General features: G+C 33.0%; 1 protein-coding gene across 5 annotated transcripts in view; it reads left to right on the forward strand.

Annotated features, from left to right (window-relative positions):
• Positions 1-17,387, forward strand: part of LOC126892158 (phospholipid-transporting ATPase ABCA3-like) — a 296,181-nt gene that overhangs the window by 22,319 nt on the left and 256,475 nt on the right. The gene's annotated exons all lie outside the window — the stretch shown is intronic.

Raw genomic sequence — 17,387 nt, forward strand, 5'->3', positions numbered from 1 at the left:
TGGGGGAGGCAGTAATGAAGTTGAAAAGAAATTGCAAGTTGAGATATGTGTTAATGGGTGATTAGTATGGAAAGAGAAGATTGTTATAAACTAGTGGGGTAGTGGAAAAAGAGGGGGAGGGGGAAATGAAGAATAGGAGTAAAGGGGAAGGGGGGTGAGGGGAATAATGAGAGAAAACTAGGGTTGGATTAAGGGAATAGTTGTCGATGGATAGGAGTAAAAGGACGATTTAAAGTTGTTTGACGATTAACGCAATTGGGGCTGGTCCTCATGTCTCTGGAAATCTCAAGGTCCTCGTACAAATCCAGGCGTAGATTGTTTCTGTCTTGGATGTTATGAATTAATTTAACACCATCAGGGATGTTAAGATGATGATTATTAACTTTTAAATGATGGGAAAAGGCTGATGTAGTGTCTCTTTTAGAATGTTCAGCAGATCTGGTTGAGAGTGATCTGTAAGTCCTGCCGATGTAAGAGGCATCACAATCAGAACAAGTCAGTCTATAAACACCACTACGATTCATATAGTGTATTGTATCCTTAGTATTTGTCAAAAAGTGGCCAAGGGTATTTCCAACTTTGAAAGAAATATGTATATTCTCAGAAGAGTTAGATACAATACGTTTAATCTTTTCAGATAGATGTGGGTTATGATATGGTAGTGACCTGTAAATAGCAGAAGAGGAAGATGACTGATGGAAAGCAGAATTTTGAAGCAATTAAGATTCTCTTTTACGGATGAGTTTATCTATTATAGAGGGATCGTAACCATTGTTGACAGCTATTTGTTTTATAATGTTGAGTTCTTTGTTGAATGAATCTGTTGACATAGGTATAGAGAAAAGTCTGTGTATGAAGCTTCTAAAAGCTGCTAGTTTGTGTGATAGAGGATGATTAGAAGAAAAATGAATTACATGGTCAGTTTGGGTGGGTTTACGAAAGATACCAAAGTTGAATTGGTTGTTAAGTCTGGTAATAGATAAATCAAGGAAATTAATGGCCTGAGAAGATTCTAGTTCCATGGTAACCATACATCCAATCACTCTAGTCTGTCATATATATCACTTTCCTTACTTAGTAACATTCTGTCACTTCTTTCTTTTTAGATTCTTAGACTTTACTTAACAATAGGATACTGCACACCTATATCCAGTACGACCCATTCAGTCAAACTTCTTTCAGACTATAACATTTAAGTTTTATTGCATTCACTATTCTTCTTTTTTCATCTATCTTTTCATTCCATTCATATCAGGCAACTTCCAATATCCATTTATCCCAATTTAAAATAAAATTTTTTCACATTTTTCATTTGTTTGATTTCAGTTGCAATCACATACGTTCATAAAGTTCTGCACTTAAATATATTTCATTTAGTTCAGTCTGTTCACTCCACTATCACCAATAGAAATCAATCTCATACTTTTCTATTCATATACTCATTCAATTTAGATTCTTCTTTACATACTGACACCAACCCACAATTTGACCTATATTGGTAGCTCTCATTCTAATTATTTTATTCACTATTCTACGTTGGTAGACTATCAAGATACATTACTTCCAATTCATTCAGTCCTTTCAAAACTACATAAAGATGAATTAGACTTTATGTCACATAGTTTATAATTTTATTATATTATTACATACTTTTATTCATTTCACAATACTATATACAATCATATCCTTCACACATATATCTACCTCACTAACAGTAATCTTTAGTTATTTAATTTTGTTAACAACTATTTTCCAACTTTTAACACACATAATTATTCATTACAATAGTATAATAATAAATTTAACACAATAAATAGCCACCTTTTGTATATATACTGTTTTCTCGCAATATTCTACCGTTTACCTTCAACCTGTTGCCTGCTTGCCTTGTTAGGCAACCAACATTACATCACATAAAAATACTCTTAAATTCTGGTTTTTTCGGCTTGTTTAGCTTTGTTTTTCCACGCAAGTCTAATTATCTTTTATTATGTAGTGTATTTCCTTGTTTCAACAAAACTCAACTTTCATCTCGTCATTTCACATCCGATGACGTCACAACTTAAACCATGTAATATATATGCATTAAATTTAATGAATCTATAAGTTATTCTGGAATAGAGAGTTGCTAATTTAAACTTTACAGTAGATTTTATTATTCAAATAATTTAAATTATTTTTGCAGACAAACCTTCGCATTTTATTAAAAAATCCAAAATCAAATGAAACTTTAACCAAAAATTGGCTTTATATTGTCATGTCATGTCACCCTTGTCAAATTGTATATCCACTTCATAATTTCTCAGTTGGTCTGTGCCCATTGAATTGGCAAGTACCTAGCATCTTCGAGCAGGGCACCATGGCACCCTTTTAGCATGTGTTCCACTTTATCCATTAACATCGACTTGTAGTCATAACATTTTAACATATTACATTATGTAAGCCATATATGATGATGTTAACACTATTTACAGTGTGCTAGTTTCAAAATACTCGGCAGGATGTAAGTATTCCCACATTTTTCATTTTAACAGTCACATTTTTAACCTTTTGCTTTAAACTAACGTGGAAATACTTCATTCTAGGCACTGAAGATGTTCTGTTTAGAACGAAAACGTTCTGCAATCGATGACATTTTATAGTTTTAAATAAACGATTTTATACCAGAATACATCTCGAAGTTTTTACTTCTGTATTGGTTTTTTAAACTATGGTATACAGCCAACTATTGGGATTTTCCCATTGATTTTTTATTAGTAATTTCTTGGTCATGGAGATTTGTAGGTGTAGGTGATATGCTCGGATTTGATAATGCATACCTTGATGACTGCTGAGTATTTGGTAACTTGTGTAATATACTTGTTGGATCTGTTTGATTTGGTACTTCATTGTTTGAATCAATATGAGTTGATTCCGTTAGTGAACTGTTATTGCATTGGGATGATATGTGTCCTGTATTTTTGCAAATAAAGCAGGTGAGTGTACCTTGTGACAAAAATATGCGGTAAGGTGTTTGGTCGAAATTTATTAGAATAGAATCTGGAATTCGTGATGTTATAGGGCTTACATAAACTTGCCTCCGAAAGCTCAATATGTGACTATATTCGGGAAGAGTTGAGCTAATTTTCAGAAATGTTATTGGGGAAATAAGCTTTAAACCAATATTCTGTAATTCTTCAACTAATACTTGATGAGGAATTGACGGGCAGACACCAGACAAGACTAGTCTTTCTGCTGGAGAGACAAGTCTCCGTGCTGTTACAACTTCGCCGAGTACTTCTATAGAGCCATGTTGTTGCATGAAATTATCTACTACGGTTTTGTTTGCCAAATACATGCAGATTCTATTATGAGATAATCTAGATGAAAAAATAATATTTTTTGGGTTGATTATTGTGCCCAACGGAATTAAATAATAATGCAGTTTAGCATTATCGATACAACTAAATACAATTGCTTGGGTCTTATTCGGAAAAGAATTTGAAGCGGCTGATGCATAACTGTTTGTGATATTCGAACGTTGATTTACTGGACTGGTTAGATCGGAAGGTGTGTTTACATTGTTTGAGGTCATTTTAAGCTGCGGTGGCGAAAGCTTTAGTCCGGCTCTGGTAAGTGACAAACCAACCGCATGCTAGCTAACCTCACAAAATGATTGAACGGTGGTGTATATTTATTATTTGACGTTTTCTTTTCACAATAATAAAGTAATAATTACGTATAGATGACTTACGTAGTAGTATCTAGTAGATAAACACTTTAATTTTAAAAAACTATTTAATAATACCACTTGTTTTAAGTAAAAACTGGGAGTACAATATCAGTACAACTTCACCATACCTTGCCAGGGCTTTAAAATTTAGTGGTTTTGCAATATTTTACCTTTAAATAACGTACTATTACCCTTTCTGAAAAATAGCAATAAATACAAAATAAGGGGGCAAAATAAGCCTGTTGTTTTTCAATGTTTTTTAACCATTTTGGTGGCACTTAGAAACTGAGTAATTTGCTTAGAAAATGCTTATAGCATACTTCGATACTATAGCATACTTCGATAGTATACGTCTACCAAATTTCATTCAAATGGACCTAATAGATTTTGCATATCAATGCATTGCAATCAATTTGCAATTAAATTTTTTTTTATTTCAAATTTTTAAAAACTTTCTGAACAAAAAGTAGTTAGAAGTTGGCTAACTTTTTTACATATTAAGAGGCGCTTTACCTATCTGATACGTTTTACAGAATTAATTTCGGAATATTTAAGCGGCCTCAGCAATGTTTTAAAATTATTAACAATTTTTTGGCTTACAAACAAATAGCTTTGTTTAACATTAAAAAAGTTAATTTTTAGCAATGCAAATAATTAAAACCGGCATGATTTGACTTAAGCCTTCAAATGCTGTAAGCAGAATTGCTATTATATTTTTGATCAAAAGTTATTTCGGAGTCAAAAATTGAAATTTTTCGATTTTTTTAAAGTTCAACCTCGTTTATCTCGAAAACTATCCATCCTACAAAAAAACTTGTGAAAACATTTTTTGCTTAGAATTACCCAAGACATACAAAAAATGTCTTATTTTGCGAAAAATTGCTGTTATGTAATTCCTCAAGTTCTTTGTTTACAATATTATCGACATCCGGATCAACTGTTACTCAAAAAATTTGTGTTCTACGGGTCAAAATATAAAAACATAAAAAATGTCAAAAACATATAAAAACTTGGGTAAGGCCATCTAAATAAAAGAGGCCGTTGTATCCCCTCCCTGGCCACAGCCCTAATTTGATTATAAGCTAAAAAATTGTTTATAATTTTAAAACATTGCTGAGGCTGTTTAAATACTCCGATTTTAATTCTGTAAGGTGTATTAGATAGGTAGAGTGCTTGTTTATATGTACAAAAATTAGTAAACTTTTAAATGGTCTACTTTTTGTTCAGAAAGTTTTTAAAAACTTTGAATATTAAAAAAAAATGGATTGCAAAATTATTATGCAAAATCTATTAGGTTGATTTTAATGAAATTTGGTGGACAGTTTAAGTGTATTATAAGTATTTTTTTAGCGAAATACCAAGGTTTTAAGTATAACCAAAGTGGTTGAAAAATGTTGAACAAAATCAGGCTTATTTTGCCCCCTTATTTTTTATTTATTGCTATTTTGCAGAAAGGGTAACAATTTAAGACATTTTTCACCAGTCCTATGTCCTAAAAATTTAATTATCTTTATTTTATTTATATACGACTTTGTTTCGTTTTAAAGTTATAAGCAAAGAAAGTAGAAAAAATTCGATGCTTTTCGAAATTTTTAAATAATTTAATTTTTTTATTAATGATCCGGGCATATTTGAGAAGGAGCATAAGTCAATTATAATTATTATTGAAGTTGTCACCTAACTTTATCTGCAAAAATCCAAATTCCACCTCTCACATCCACCTCAAAACAGATCCGCCCTGGTCTACAACTATTGTATTTTTTTTCCTGGATTATTCTTAGTAATTCTTTTTGTTTGTTCATGCATATTTAACTTGTACTAATCTTACCTTATCTTAGTCTGAGGATTTCGAGTTTTTACAAGGATAGATTTTTTTTCGAACCCCCCTTAACGAATTCCTTTACAGGGTACATTTACAGGGTACAAGGTTTCTCCTCATGGGATTTTATGACGCGCTTGAGTAACTGCAAAAATCCTCGGTTGGACCCCTCTACCATAAGTACTTTTGTAAAATTTAAACGCAGAATGAAGATTACATTATTACCGAGGGCCGAGGGTCCCTTAGAATAACCAAACAGTTTCTTTTGAATTAGATTATTTGAAATTTAAAATCGCATTAAATTCTCTCTTTTTTTTTCACCCCTGTAACTTATTAAAATAATCATTATATATAAGTTTTCAGAGACTTTATGCCCTCGGTAACAATGCAATTTTTCATTCTACGTTTAAATGTTTCAAAAATACTTATTACATTAGTTTTCTCAGTATTCAAAAAAAAATTAATGTATTTAAATAGCATTGGACCAATATTTTGCGCCTATCCCTTAAATAAATTGAGAAAAATAAAATTGTGTTCATATTGCTTTTAGTCCAACTTATTCGCATCCGGGTTCGTATTTGCCCTGCAATTATAAGATAAAAGTATGGATCATTTGCGTTTTAATCTAAAACAAACAATTACCAAATAGAAATTCCAAAATAGACTCTATATATAAAATGATGAAGACATATTTGAACATCTGATGATTATCGTAATAATCCTTATCATTTTTATATTGAACCTTAATAAAGACAATGTTCTTATCAAGGTTTAACTGGTATAAATAAAGGAAAAAATTATACAATTTTTATAGTTTTAAACTCCTATTTACTTAGTTTTGTATCAAAAATAGTAAAACTGTCATTATTTATCTTAGTCTTAACAATAGCCATACATCTTATTAACGTATGTATCTTATTGCAATAAACTACTTATTTTCTGCTTAACATTTAGTCTATTCGATTATAGTTTTTTTGTTAAACTTATGGTGAACTGCTCTTTTAAGGTTGTAAACAAATTCATATATCTTGCCTGTATCATGACCAATAAATGAGTTAATAACGAAAATAAAAGAAGAATAGAAGAATATTCCTAGCGAATTTATGTTAGTTTGTATAGAGCAAGCAGCTAAATAACAGAATCCAAGAAATCAAAGAAATCAAATAAACCAAGAAATCAACGTAGTACTACAGTCGAACCCGCTTATTGGAATAGCCTTCGTGCGAAGCATAAGTATAAGTATTCCTATAACTGGGATATTCTAATAACCGATCATTAGTAGCTACTAGAAACGTTTCGGGAACTCAAATTTCTATTCTAATATTCTAATAAGACTTATGAGACTTATTCTACCAGTGCTTTTTGCAGCTTTAAACGATATAAATAAATGTACCTACATAAACCAAAAAAAAAGCGAGAAGGGCCTATAAGAACCTTAATAGTACCTGTTGTTACATTTGGGATGGAAACAACAACGATTAACCAGAAAGAGGAAGATGGCCTTCTGAAATTTGGAAAGAAAAATAATGAGAACGATACTGGACCACAATGTAACAAGAGAGGAAAAATACGAATAAAAACAAAATTCAGGTACATAAAATCTCTTCGTTTAGAATACGTTGAGAAGGATAACTAAATGGACACCACTACCCAAGTAGCACAATGAAAACCTTTTAGTTTTATTTAAGGTTTATAAAGGTTTTATTGTGGTAAATAAGAAGATAATGGTTTTAAAGTTACCTTGTAGATATACTGCCAGAACTTTAAAACTGTTAAGCATTTGTCACTAGTTTTAAAGTATCTAATAAGAGTATCTTCTTCTTCTTAAGGTGCCGAGACCGCTTGTCGATCGTTGGCTCTCATGTTGCCCAGCATATTAACAATCATTGTCCTATTTACAACCGCACGAAATAGTTCAGTGCTAGTTTTCCCAAACCATTGGCGTAGGTTTTTAAGCCAAGAAGTTGTACGACGGCCCACACTTCTTTTTCCCATTATTCTACCTTGCATGACAAGGTGAAATATATATTGGAATAATAATTGGAATATATAACATCGAACCATTCTTATGCGAAGTTCCAAATTTAGATCATGACTACACAGGATTTTTTTAAATTTCATAAAACTTGTTCTTGCTTTGGCAATTCTACTTTTTATTTCTGTACTAGGGTTCCAGCTTTCATTAATATGAGTACCCAGATATACAAGATTACTTACTCGTTCAACTGAGTCATTACCGATTGTTACGTTATAGTTATTATTATTTACGGCTGCCTGTTTACTAATAACCATAAACTTTGTTTTTCTTGCGTTGAGTTTGAGTCCATATATCTCGCAGAATGCCACCATTCGGTTCAATAACGCTTGAAGATGTTCAATCGATCCAGTCAGCAATAAGGTGTCATCTGCGTATCTGATATTGTTCATAAGCATACCATTAACCTTCGAGTGGTAACGTACGGTCCCTGACGCCGACGTAGCGGATTTTTCGCGGTAAAACTCAAATGCGCATTTTTTTTTGTCCCCGCGGCCAGGTAGCTTTCAAATTCTCATCACACTATTTAGTCTTGAAAAATCTGTGGCCAAGTGTGGATAGTTCATATGTTATTTGACCTGACGGTGTGAGAGACCGAGGTTACCATTTGTGTTATACTTAACGGCAAGTTTTGTCGTTTTTGGCGCATAGTCAGTTTAAATAATAGATGCTAATTTTAGGAGTTGCATATGAATATTGATTATGAAAGAGAACAAATCACGTTGCAACAACTTTTTGACGAAATTGTTGCTAATTCCGAACCAGAACCGTACAGTGCGGTGCAGTGGAGTGTATAAAAAAATGAGGAAACAAACGGACAATAGTTTCAGTTTGTGTTGGACATTTGTTGAATAATTTTATTTTTTTTGTGACATTTCAACCCTTGTCGATATGTTTGTTGATACTTTGTATTCAAAAACTTGATATGTTTTTGTAAATTGTTTGTCAATTATGTTACTATCTAAAAGAAGCCACTTTTTTTTAATGTGCATTTTTTTCCCGAATATAAATAAATATTGATCATTTCTTACTATATTTTTATTTAAGTATAGTTATATTAAACATTTAGTCACATCAAAATATTAACACAAAATCACAACCTAAGATATTCATTATTAAAAAAGTCGGTGTCGTAGACCGACGTTACCAACTATGTTACAAGAATTCACGTTACCGGCGGAAGGTTAATGAGTATACCCTCTTTTGCGTTCTCCAAAACTTCATTTAAGATTGTTTCAGCATACAGATTAAACAACATTGGTGACAATATACAGCCTTGTCGAACTCCACGCTTGATTTTTACTTCCTCAGAGCACTGATTCGCAACCCTAACACATGCAGTATGGCCCCAATACAAATTTGCGATTATTCTAATGTCCCTACCGTCCAGACCGGTAGTTTTGAGAATATGTAGCATTTTTTCATGGCGAACTTTTTCAAAGGCCTTTTCAAAATCAATCGCGCACATGAAAACGTTATGATTTACATCTCTGCATCTTTGAATTAAAACTTGGGTTGCGAATAGTGCATCACGCGTTCCAAGGCCACAGCGAAAACCGAATTGAGTACTTGAGATTCTTTCCTCAATTTTTCTATATGTTCTTTGATGAATTATTCTGAGAAACGTTTTCAATACATGACTTATTAGGCTGATGGTGCGATAGTCGCTGCATTTTGTGGCTCTATGTTTTTTTGTTATTACAACAAATGAGGATTTAAGCCAATCTTTAGGAATTTTTCCGCTTTCGTAGATTAAGTTGAATAATTTCGTAAGTATCTTAATGCCCTCGGCACCTAAAAGCTTTAGTGTTTCTACGTAAATCGCATCTGGTCCGATCGCCTTGCCGTTTTTTGCGTTCTTTATAGCGTATTGCACTTCTTTCTTAGTTATTGGAGGACCGCTTATGTCATTTAGCGTTTCTAGTTCGCTTCTTTCATCATCGAATAATTCCTTTATATATTCTGTCCATCGTATTAGTTGATCTTCAATATCGATTAAAATTTTGCCGTTTTTATCTTCGATTAGTGGAGGATTACATTTTTTATTCAGTCCTGAAACTTCTTTCAGTTTTTTGTGCATATTGAATGCGTCATAGATACGCTCGCAGTTCTCAATTTCTTTACATTGTTGTTTATGCCACTCTGATTTAGCTGATCTTATTTTTATTCGAATCATACTGTTTAGCTTTTTGTATTCTGCCAGATTAGCATTCTTATATTTTCTTCTTGCATCCATTAAATTCAATATCTCCTCCGTCATCCACTGTTGCATATTCCTACGTTGATTTTCCATTAGATGGTCTTTTTGGACTATTTCCAATGTTTCTTTGCATGACTCCCATAATTGTTCTTCTGAATTTTTATTTCCCAATTTCTGAAACTGATCTTCTAATTTATCGGTTACTATTAATTTCACTTCCGCATTTGAAACTTTATCTTTGCTGATCCTAGGAGATATTTTGGGTTTTTAATCTTTTTAAATTTAAATTTTTAAACTTAAAAAGAAGAAAAATAAGAGTATCAATCAGACTAATTAATCTTAATAGATAATTTGTCTTATTGTAGTTTTAAAATGGTTTCTTCTCAAACAAGACAACACATATGCGGAAACGAAATTTAATATAAGTGAGAACTTAAGGAAACGCAAAGAACATAGTTCAAAAACTCTACCTATTGACAAAAAATGGGGAAAATTCCACATGCCCTAGTGTCAGTTGGAAAAGAAACCCTCAAAGCGGTTAGAGAAAAAACAAAAACCTTGGATGAGAGTAGAAATTCTTGAACTTATGGAAGAACGAAGAAAACATAAAGCAAAAGACCTAAATAAATACAAAGAAATTCAGACAAATATCAGAAAGAAAATTCGGGAGGTAAAAGAAAGGGTGGCTCTCCGACAGATGAAAATAAATAGAAGATCTGGATAACAAGTATGATAGCTTTAATCTTCCCAAAAAATCAAAGATATGACAGGTTCTAGAAAAAGCACAACAACGAATACCCTTAAAAATGATAAAGAGGATATTCTTACTGATATGAAGGAGAGATTGTGTCACTGGACCAATTACATCCAACAACTATTTAATGATAAAAGAGAAGAACTGTCATTAGAAATCACAGAAGACACCGGACCACCAATATTAGGAGAAGAAAACATCTATGCTATACAAAACACAACAGAGGGTAAGGCTACTGGACCAGATGATGTGTTCATCGAATTACTAAAACTTGTTGATGAAGATGTTATTGATATAATGGTTGAACTCTTTAATCTGATATATCACGCTGCCACAACACCCGGACAATGGCCGCAATCGACCTTTGTAGAAATTCCCAAAAAATCAAAAGTGCAACAACCTGCTCACATCACAGAAAAATAGCTTTAATGAGTCACACACTTAAAACATCTTTGAAAATCATACACAGCAGAATTGTTAAAACTCTTAAGTATGAAATTAGTGACACACAATTTGTATTAGAAATGGTATGAGCACAAGAGATGCTTTGTTCGGCTTGAATGTGCTGGCCCAGAGAAGCATGGACATGAATCAGGATATGTACTTATGTTTTGTAGACTTTGAAAAGGCATTTGATAAGGTTCAACATAAAAAGCTTATGTATATTAAAACGTAAAAATATTGACAGTCGTGGTATGAAAATTATATCTAATCTATATTGGAATCGAACTGTCAAGGTAAGAGTTGATAACCAGAACACCCAAAATATCAAAATACAGAGAGAAGTCCGTCAGGGTTGCCTGCTGTGCCCACTACTCTTCAATGTCTACAGTGAAACGGTATTTCAAGAAGCGCTTTCAGATTCAATAGCAGGTATAATTTAAAGAAAACTAACCGGCCCTGATAGTGAGCAAATCTTACAGCCTTATATCGGTCCCGACACATTTATAAATTCAAGTAGTTAAAAGTTGAAATATAATTTAATTTTTATACTGTTTGCAAGATAAAGTTTAAATGTGATAGTGTGTTAAAAAACCAACGATTCTGTGAGTACAAAATTACATTATTTATACCTAACCAATCAGAAGTTAAAAGGCAATATTTAATCGATTTCAATCCAATTTATCGATTATCGACAACAACTTTTTGCTGATTCAAGTAATTAGGCTGCCGTCAAATTTTGTTAAGTGGCCAGGTCCGGCTTCGGATCCACTGTTCCAATGCATGTAAATTTTCAACGAGACGATGGCTGAACCGGAGTGGACTACTACTTCACGAAATACACCGACTACGTCACATATCTCTTACTCTCAAGCATTAAACAGTTTTAAACATCCTTCAAAAGACCAAGGTATCATACTCTCAACCATACAAGGAATACAAGATTTTGAATATGTAAAAGCTGTTGGATCAATAGTACAGCCCAAAAATGTTATTTGGGCATCCAAAATCGCAAACAACCGCATCTGCATCTATCTCTCGTCTAAATATATAGTTGACCAATTTCTTAGCTCCCACAAACATGTAATTATTGACGGCAACCAAATTGAAGTAAGAAGACTAATAACTCCTGCCCAGAGATTAATCATATCTAGTGTATCTCCTACTATACCTAATAGCATAATTGAAGAGCACCTAAAAACTATGAGTATAAAATCTGTCTCCAACATGACGTTTCTACGAGTAGGTATGCAAGACCCGGAATACAGCCACGTGCTTAGCTTTAGAAGACAAATCTTCATAAATCCTTTAGAAAATGAATCGATTTCTGACTCATTCGTAATTCCTTTCGACCATACATCATATCGAATATACATTTCCATAGACGGTTTAAACTGCTCCAGATGCAAGACGGTCGGACATCAAGATTCTGACTGTCCTTCTTTATCATCACTAAGTAGTCCAATTAATCAAATGGAAACTGAACATCAAGCGAACATACATAACTCTGCCAATGAAGAATATAGTCAGCTAGAAGAACAACCACTAACAGAACACGAAAAAGATACCCAGATATTAAAGAAACCGGAACCTAACACCACACTAAATCCCAAATTAACATCACCCACAAACGACCAAACTACTTCCTCGCAAACAAACAAAGAACTACAGATTTTGTCACAACCACAAATATCCCAAGATTTAATAACTGAAAGCGATAGAAATCCAACATCAAAAAATAAATTTCCAAACACAGACCCGATTGAAATAACAACTAATCCACCAATCCAAAAAACTCAGACAAACACTCTAAAAATCGACCTAGAAAATAAGACACAGCATATAAACACAGACAAAGCACAAAACAAACGCACAATATCCCAAATCTCTCCAACAGCTACTACATCTATAGAGGAACCTACTTTCATAACACCAAAAAATAAAGAGAAAAAGTAAAATCAGATCGAAATATCACAACAAAAAAAAAACACTGGAGGAAATGCTAAGTTACACTAAAATATTATTTGACAACCCAAACTCCAAGTACCCCATAACTTACGAACAGTTATTAGACTTTTTTGAAAACTGTGAGAACGCAGCAGACCCTTTGAGTATCGCAAAAATGTATACAGAAGAGACAACAGAAGTCATAGATCTATTTATCTGACATATACCCTTACCTGAAGGATCGAAACATTAAAGTCAAATACACTAGAATAAGAAATAAAATAGTAAAACAAGACATTCACACTGACTTAGACAGTGACGCATCTACAGACACTTATTAATACATCATCTTCAACTCTCTAATTCAATGGAATCTGATTAAAAAAGAACTTAAAAACATTTCAAATAAGAACATCCAAGTTCACTTTTTATGGGTGCCTTCTCATGTCGGAATTGAAGGTAATGAAATGAAGTTGTAGATAAGCTAGCTAAAAGTGCTTCAACTAACCCTGTGTCCGAAGAAAGTAACAAATTGGTGCAAAACGATTTAAAACCACTCTTAAAACAAAAAATAATTCAAAAATGGCAACAAACTTGGAACAACACTCCATCAAGACTGTACGAAGTAACAAACACCCACATCTTTGGAAACCAAGAATAAAAGACAGAAGACAACAAGTGATACTTACCCGTCTCCGTACCGGTCACACAAGACTTATTCATGACTACTTACTACAACGCAAAAATAAACCAGTGTGTGAAATGTGCAACAGTGATCTAACGGTAAAACATTTTTAATCCAGTGTCCCAAATATAACAGTGAACGACGGAAGTATAACATACCCAACTCCCTAAAAGAGGCCCTAGAAGAAAATACAGATACTAAATAGCTATTTGTATAACAAGGGAGGAAAGTGCTACTTTTCCTCCCGAGAATGAAGTTTACTGCCCGACGCGTAGCGGAGGGCAGTAATCATTCAAGGGAGGAAAAGGCACTTTACTCCCATGTTATACATATGGTTTTTCCACCTTCCTCAAATAACAAGTCATTTTTTTATTTTTACTTAATTTATTTATGTGACTAACCAACAAAATTTATTAGAACTAAAACTAGCAAGTAGGTACAATATAACTGTCAACTGTCAAATATAAGTCAAATTATTAATGTAAACATTGTTAAATCAAAATAACAATTTACTGTTTTTTACCATTCTGCAAAATAATTCTGTTTTATAAATAAACGTTAAATGTATAGATACTTACGTAATAGAAAATAGATATAGTACAGGGCGTCAATAAGTTATATTTCATGAATGACGTCACTTTTACTTTTCCTCCCTAGGGAGGAAAAATATTTTCCTCCCTAGGGAGGAAAAGTACAACTTTGCTCCCTACAATCAGGTCCGGAAAAGTATACTTTCGGTAGAGGTAGGTGGAAAAAATATTTTCGTACCTTAAAGACTGTCAAATATTCAAAAGATCTAAAACCCACATTGTAACAAACATATCATTATTAACTTATGTATATACATTGTTTATATAAATTATTGTTACATTAACCTAAATGCGCTAATGACCCTGCATGGTCGATGCGATATTATAATAATAAAAAAGAAAACTAAATGCATGATCATGACTAAATCAGCACACGCAAACATCCAATTAACTATTGAAGATACTGTAATTGAGAGTGAAAAAAAAACTAAAATAAAATACAAAAATAATGCATTTATTTTAATATTAATATTAATATTTTTATGTAAAATGTATACACTATGTGTTCTTGATAAACATTAAGTAGTATAATATATTTATATTTTCTAACATAGTATGTACATTAGCTGTAATGAGTAGGTAAATAAGAAGTAAAAAATTGTAATAATATTATAATAACCAAGTTTCACTAATTGGCAATATCTTTAATACATTTACTTTTGATTGAGACTGGCTAAATGACCATAGTCCAAGCCAAAAAAAGGGAAAAAAAAAGTAATTGAGAGTGTGGATAACTAAAAATACTTAGAAAAATTGATAACATCAAATGTAGACCAAACTAAAGAAAATGAGACACGTATTGAAATATAAGGTTTATCATTCATTGAATTTAAAAAGTTTCTTTGTTGTCGGGATACAAGGTTAGAACTACGCCTAAGGATGCTTCGGTGTTACGTGTTCTCTACTCTTCCTTATGGCTTGGAAGCGTAGACATTTAAACAAATCCATCTTAATAAGTTGGCCGCCTTTCAATTTTGGTGTTACAGAGGAATCCTACGAATATCATGGATTCAAAGAATGTCAAATGTGGAAGTTACTAGAAGAATAGGAAATGGAGCGGATATAATATTGACTTTGACTATCAAAAGACGAAAATTTGAGTACTTAGGACATGTGATGATAGTGCAAAAATACTCATTATGTATTACAACTGTGTATCTCAACTTCCGATCTCTATTTGCTAAAGGCGACGATAATGAATCACCAACACCTGAAGTTACAACAAATGAAGAAATAAACATCGAGGAGGGAGAGGTAAAGGAAGCATTAAGAAAATTAAAAAATTAAAATTTCCAGGAGGGGACACAATATCGAACGAACTCCTAAAGTACGGAGGACAAGATCTAAGTAAACAGCTATTAAAACTAATACAAAAAATAATAGAACAAAACAAAATACCACAAGAATGGAGATCAAGCATCCTAATACCTTTCTTCAAAAAAGGAGACAAATCGGACCCGGAGAATTACAGAGGAATTAGCTTATTAAACACAACATTAAAATTAACAACCAAAGTGATAACAAACAAATTGAATGAAATTATAACATTAGCAGAAGAACAACAAGGTTTTAGGTCGGGAAGGCCATGCACTGACGCTATATTTATAATGAGGCAAGTTCAAGAGAAATCATTGGAATACAACAAACCGGCATATTTATGTTTCGTGGACCTTAAGAAAGCATTTGATAGGGTCACATTAAAGGACGTTATCCATTTGTTATAAGAGAGGTACCTCTAGGAATAATTAAAACGATCGAAAACATCTACCAGAACAACACAATAAAAGTAAAAGTGGAAGATGAACTAACTGACCCAATTGAAGCTGGCAATGGGATGACAGGGGATCCTTGAGTCCTTTATTGTTCAACCTGATCATGGACGAAATAATAAAAAAAGTAAGAACTAAAAAAGGACACCAAATGGGAGAAAAACAACTTAAAATAATCTGCTATGCCGACGATGCAATACTAATCTCTCAAAGTGAAGATGATTTACAACGTATGCTGCACCACTTCAACAAATCGCCAGAAAAGGACCAGGCAACACTCCTTATGGAAAAGTGGTCCCGGTCAAATTTGATGAAAGTTTGGTCAATGATACTTCTTGATGTGTAGATTAAAAAAGTCCATGGCACCTGGGTCTGAATAACTACTATTCTCGAGTTACAGCCTTCTGAAGTTATTGGATTCGGGTGCTCGGTTTACGTTAAGTGCACTAATTTACGGTCAAGTGAACGAAAATATTTATTATTAGAAAAAGAGAAACTCATGTTCTTTATACATGCTTGCGTGTTGTATATGAATTTGTGGTCAAAAATAGTTGGATCGTATTTTAGTCTTCAGAAAACCTCCGAAAAGTCTTCAGAAAACTAAAGAAGTGCGGTATAAAAGATCGATATAAGCATTATCATGTTTTCATGAATGCTTCTCAGTTATGCAATACCAGCAAAACTGCAGTTCGGCTTTATCTGTAGAAAACTAATGAACAGTGGCGGATCTATAGGGGATAGGGGTAATTCCACCGGTAACACGTTCCAGAATTAACGAAATAACTTTATTTAACGAAAATGAAGGAGATGGAGCCATCAAAACACATTTATAACCAAAGAGCGGATAGTGTGACGAAAAGACGTTAAGCCCAGAGCACGGGCGCCCATATAAAAAATTTTAGGGGGGTGGCAAACGTGAAGATGTTGCACATTATATTTTGTATACTTTGAATAACCCTATATAATTCAAATCACCCGAAAAGCCAGGGGGTCATGGCCCCCTCTGCCCATGGGTATGGGCGCCCATGGCCCAGAGTACGATTTAAGGACCAGAGAAAATGAGTTACGGGTGTTAAGAGTACGAAATTGGAAAACCAAGGCGGAGGATAGAATGGAATGGAAGCTGATTCTCGAACAGACCGAGGTCCACCAGGGGTTCTACAGCCAATGATGATGAGCTTTTTAATACAAAATATTATGGAGAATAATTTTGTAGGGTTATTTTTATAACAACTATAATATTCATACTTAGGTATAATCATATAGAAGAAATGGTCAATGGAGAAGGCTTCATAATCATGATTTTGCTAACTTTCCTGTTTTCGACTTAGACTACCTAAAAGACTTTACGATTGGGATATATCAAATTAAACTGGCACCATCTTACATACAAGATAAAATAATAAGAAAAAATTATGAAGAGTTTTAAATTGAT

This window comes from Diabrotica virgifera, chromosome 9 (assembly GCF_917563875.1).
Source record: "Diabrotica virgifera virgifera chromosome 9, PGI_DIABVI_V3a".
In the NCBI taxonomy this organism is placed as follows: Eukaryota; Metazoa; Arthropoda; class Insecta; order Coleoptera; family Chrysomelidae; genus Diabrotica; species Diabrotica virgifera.